Consider the following 6230-nt stretch of genomic DNA (forward strand, 5'->3'; position numbering starts at 1 on the left):
AAAAAAAAAAAAAAAGCTAACCAAATTTAAAAGCATATCAAAAAGATAATATATCACGATCAAGTGAGTTTCATAACAGGGGTACAAGGATGGCTTAATATATGCAAATCAATACAGCACACAAAATTAACTGTAAAAATAATCATTTCAGTAGATACAGAAAAAGTATTTGACAAAATCCAATATCCCTTTATGATTAAAGACCTCAGCAAAATTGACATAGAAGGGATATACCTCAAGGTAATAAAAGCTATTTATGACAGACCCACAGCCAGCATTACACTGAACAGGGAAAAGTTGAAAGCATTCCCCATGAGAACTGGAACAAAACAAGGATGCCTACTTTGACCATTTCTATTCAACATAGTACTGGAAGGCCTAGCCAGAATAATTGGACAAGAGGAAGAAATAAAAGGCATTCAGATTGGTAAAGAGGAAGTTAAACTGTCATTGATTGCCAATGATGTGATTGTATACCTAGGAAACCCTAAAAGACTCATCCAAAAAGCTCCTAGATCTCATATATGAATTTGATAATGTTTCCGGATACAAAATCAATGTACACAACTCCGTAGCACTGCTATATACCAACAATGATAAAGCTGAGAAACAAGTCAAGAACGCAATCCCTCTTACAACAGCTGCAAAAACAATAAAATACTCAGAAATATACCTAACTAAAGAGGTAAAAGAAATCTACAAGAAAGACTCACAACACTGCTGAAAGAAAGTAGAGATGACACAAACAAATGGAAACACATTCCATGTTCATGGATGGGTAGAATCAATATTGTGTAAATGACCATATTGCCAAAAGCAATATACAGATTCAATGCAATACCATCAAAATATTCCTATCATCATTCTTCACAGAACTAGGAAAAAAAAAAAACCTTAAAATTCATATGGAATCAAAAAAGAGCCTGCATAGCCAAAGCAAGAAGAACAAACCTGGAAGTATCACATTACCCAACTTCAAACTATACTAGAAGGCTATAGTTAACAAAACAGAATGGTGCTGATATTAAAAAAGACATGTAAACCAATGGAACACAATAGAGAACCCAGAAATAAAGGCAAATACATATAGCCAACTGATCTTTGACAAAGCAAACAGAAACATAAAGTGGGGAAAGGACTCCCTATTCAACAAATGATGCTGAGAAAATTAGCAAGCTATATGTCAAAGAATGAAAGTGCTGGTGATGGTGGCTGATGCCTGTAATCGAGCACTTTGGGAAGCTGAGGCAGGCAGATCACCTGCGGTCAGAAATTTGATACCAGCCTGGCCAACATGGTCAAACCCCATCTCTACTAAAAATACAAAAATTAACTGGGTGTGGTGGCGGAAGCCTGTAATCCCAGCTACTTTGGGGGCTGAGGCAGGCGAATCACTTGAACCTGGGAGGTAGAGGTTGCAGTGAGCTGAGATAGTACCATTGCATTCCAACCTGGGCAACAAGAGCAAAACTCGGTAAAAAAAAAAAAAAGAATGAAACTGGATCCTCAGTCTCTCAGTTTATACAAACATCAACTCAAGATGGATCACAAATTTAAATGTAAGACCTGAAACTATAAAAATTTAAAAGATAACATCAGAAAAACTCTTCTAGAAATTGGCTTACACAAAGGGTTTTTGACTGAGAACCCAAAAGCAAATGCAACAAAAACAAAAATAAATAGATGAGACCTAATTAAACTAAAAAGCTTCTGCACAGAAAAAGAAATAATCAACAGAGTAAACAGACAGCCCACAGAGTGGGAGAGAACATTTGCAAACTTTGTATCTGTCAAAGGAATAATGTCCAGAATCTACAAGGAACTCAAACAAATCAGCAAGAAAAAAACAAATAATCCCATCAAAAAGTGGGGCAAAGGACATGAAAAGACAATTCTTAAAAGAAGATATACAGGTAACAAAAAAAAATGAAGAAATGTTTAACATCACTGATTACGAAGGAAATGCATATCAATGAGATAACACCTTACTTCTGCAGGAATGTCCATAATTTAAAAACCAAAAAGTGATAGATGTTGGATGGATGTGGTAAAAATTGAGAATGCGAACTATAACAACCACTATAGAAAACAGTATGAAGATTCCTTTAAGAACTAAAAGTAGATCTACCATTTGATCCAAAAGTCCCTCTACTGGGTATCTACCCAGAGGAAAAGAAGTCATTATATGAAAAAAGCCTTGCACACATGCTTATAGCAACACAATTCACAATTGCAAAAACATGAAACCAGCCTAAATGACCATCAACCAATGAGTGGATAAAGAAAATGTGGTATATATATACCATAGGATACTAGTCAGCTATAAAAAGGAACAAAACAATGGCATTTGCAGCAACTTGGATGGAGTTGAAGACCATTATTCTAAGTGAAGTAACTAACTCAGGAAAAAAAGACCAAATATCATATGTTCTTACTTTTAAGTGGAAGCTAAGCTAGGAGGACACAAAGGCATAAGAATGATATAACGAACTTTGGCGACTTTGGGGAAAGATTGAGAGAGGGGGTGAGGGATCAAAGACTACACACTGGGTACCGTGTACACTGCTCAGGTGATGGGTGCACCAAAATCTTGGAAATTACCGCTAAAGATCTTATCCATGTAACCCGAAAACACTTGTTTCCCCAAAACAAAACAAAAATAAGTAAGTAAGTGACACTGAGACTTTGATTGGGATTGCATTGAATCTGGAGATTGTCTTGGGCAGTATAATCATTTTAATAATATTTATTCTTCCAATCTATGAGTGTGGGATGTTGGTTCATTTGTTTGTGCCATCTAAAAGTTCTTTTATCAGTGTTTTGTAGTGTTTCTTATATAGATCATTCACCTTCTTGATTAATTGCATGCCTAGGTATGTATTTTTTGGTAGCTATTGTAAATGGGATTGACTTCCTGATTTGTTTCTCAGCTTGTTATTGGTGCATAGAAATGCTACAGATTTTCTATTCTGAAACTTTACTGAATTCATTTATCAAATCTGGGAGCCTTTAGGAAGAGTCTTTAGTGTTTTCTAAGCATAAGATTATGTCATCAGCACAGAATTTAACTTCTTCTTTTTCAATTAGGATATCTTTTATTTCTTTTGCCTGATGTAATTAAAATATGTTCACAAATTTATTTAGGCATAATTAACACCTTTATTCAAAATTTTGAGCTTTTGAGAAATAGTTTTGTTGAGATGTAATTGACACAAAATAAACTGTATATAAACTATGTGCTTTGATAAATTTTAACACAAGACTATACCTGTGATACCATTACTTATGTCACAATCAGAAATATATTATAAAAATTTTATCATCTTCCTTTGTAATCCCATGAAGTACTGATTTAGCAGCCTCCCACAAATTCTATTATGTTTTATTTTTATTTTCGTGCAGTTAAAATACTTTCTAATTTCACCTTCGGAGAAACTTAGCTTGATTACTTTTTTTCCTATTTCTCAGGATCACTATACCTTGTTGCCTGATTCTGGTGTTCAGGAAAGTGTTGATTTATAGATCATGCCTAGTTTTTCAGGTGAGAGGATAAGTCCAGCCTCTCTTATTCTATTGTAGGTAGAATATTATGCAATTAAATTTAACAGATTTTTCTCTTATGATGGCTGGTAGTTGTGTTTTATTTAGCAAGGTCTCTAACACTCAGTTTTTGTGTGTGTGTGTGTGTGTGTGTGTGTGTGTGTGTGTGTGTGTGTTTTAAACCATCAAGTTTTCTTTTAGTACTTTTTGGATTGTCTTACTGAAATTTATTTTGGAGTAAAATATGAAGTGTAGAGCCAGAATCACTACTCTTTACTTTGCAAATGCTGCAGGTTGATGTCCCTAGCTGTAGCTACCTCATTCAAACCACCTTCTTCCACACCTGTGTAAGGTTGCACAAAGTATTTGAAATCTCATCTTCAACTGGAGAAAGAAACATAGATGCGTAGCAGCAATCTTGTGAACATGAGGGAAAGGCCTAGAGCATGTCAGAGACATTTGCAATCCTATTTTAGGGTCACTGATCCAATACCAGCAAACTGCACCCTCCCCAACCTCCGACTTTTGATATAGAGAAGAGAAAGCATTAATACATTGCTTAGAGGACTTTGAATGTTTATATATGATTGATATGAACATTTATGGGAAATCATATATTTAAAGGCTTCTTTTCCAAATTATGACTTTTTAACCGAAATATGCCATGTGAATTAACAATCCTAACTCAGAAATATACTAATAACTGAAATGCTCTTTATACAATATTTTTCATAGAATTAGGAATAGAGTATAGAAATAGTATTCTTACAGTAAAATATTTATTAACATTTTATTGTAACTGTTTTGGGGCAGGTAAAATACTACCCTCATTTTGTTTTTATTATCCTGACATGTCGAACATGAGAGTTGCAAAAATTTTAGTCAAGAAATGAGAATATTTTCCTCCCAGTTTTTAATTCAGTGATGATTTCCCAAAAGTTAAACTTGACAGCAAAATTAATATCAAACATTATAAGCAGATACTTGAGAACTGCTTACTTTATAAAAGTCTGTTTTCATTAATAAAACCTCACTCATTATTTTTCTGATACATAAAGAAGCCTCAAGTCTTGAAGGTAGAAGACACTGGACTGACTCCCGGAAAAAATGCTGAATGTTAAATGTCCTCAGCTTGGTTAAAGCAGTAAGACCAGGAGAAGGTGAAAGGGGTGAAGAGTTGTGGCATGGATAGTGAGGAGATCAGGTCACAAGAGGAATAAGCTAGGTTGGTGCAAAAGTAATTGCGGTGTTTGCTGTTACTTTAAAAGGCAAAAACCACAATTGCTTTAGCACCAGCCCAATAGCTCATTAATGGCATATTTCATCAACGTTTTGTCAAGTGTTTGTGGTATTAGCTGCTTATTTTCACTTAGGAATTCTGAGTGGTGATTCTGAAAAACTGTACAGTAGTCCAAAGTGTCTGTGGGAGAGCTTTTAGTGACAATTATGTGTCATGATTGCATTTGGAATTGAAAAGACATTGTAGCTGTAAAATCCTGGACTTTCACAGGATGAATTTTGCAAGTCTCTAGTTTATTAGGTCAGCTGCTTGTATCTCCACAGCAGTAAAGCTTTCAGTCGGGTAAAGTGTTCCAGATATCATTGCCCTTGTATGCTACAGTTCATCTTAAAGTGCTTTTATCTGCCAGTAAAAATTTGCCTTATAAAAACCAAATTGGATTCATCAAATAAGAAGTGTGGCTGCCCCACTGCGTTCGTGTCATAGTCATAGTGATAAGATATTTTTAATGCGATAAAATTATCTTTTTACAGATTTGTCGCTATTATAGTCAGATGCTTGGACGGTGAAACTATCTTCGCCAATTAAATAAAGCAGATTCCAATTTATTGAGGGCAATGAGAAGAGGATTTTCTTTTTCTTTCCTCATTGTCTTCTTTAACATTTGGCTGGCACTTTCCTTTTGTCTCTAATATCTTTTACTTTCCATGGGATATACATGTTATTGGTAATTTCCTCTCTCGGCCCAGGAGGAAGGTTGGTAATAGTTTTGTCCCTATTTAAACAAGAGCAAAGTGACAGCTTGTCACGAAATATTAGTTGTTTTTTTTTTTTTTTTCAGCCCCTGCAGCAGGAAGAGAGGGAGGTGGGCTCCAGTGCTAAGTTTAAATGCAGAATAAGGACACGCGTAGGCTCGAGATTACCAGTAGTAAAGAGAACACATTAGCTATTGATAGAAACCTCCCTCCTTCGCTCTACTGTCTTCAGAACTTCTTTGGGGCTCTTAACTGTGCCCAGCTCAGTTCAGCTCACAGAACTCTGAGTTCTGCTCAACTTCTATTTGGTAATGAAGAATAAACTATTGGGACTGCATGTCTGGAAATCCTGGTATCTTCCTCCTGTACAAGTTGTTAGCACCGTATTATGACTAGCAGTAAATATGTGTGGTTCAAGTAGAGATATTGGGAACCAAAGCAAACTCCTTAGAAAGGTTGCCTGAGCCTGAAACTGAAAGACTAACCTCATAGTTCCCATTTTGTTTTGTTTTGTTTGCTTTGGTTTGGAGTTCAGTCTCTTATTTACATTTTTTTCCACATGCTTTAGGTTGCTCATTGTCTACTCATCAATGCAGAAGAGATAGGGTGATAGGAATAAATTACCATAGCAAATCATGACTGGACTGATGATAGCTAGTGACCAAAGGTTATTTGAAACTACTTGCAAAGTTGGC

Source organism: Cebus imitator, unplaced genomic scaffold, assembly GCF_001604975.1.
Source record: "Cebus imitator isolate Cc_AM_T3 unplaced genomic scaffold, Cebus_imitator-1.0 Scaffold36, whole genome shotgun sequence".
NCBI classification, from domain to species: Eukaryota; Metazoa; Chordata; class Mammalia; order Primates; family Cebidae; genus Cebus; species Cebus imitator.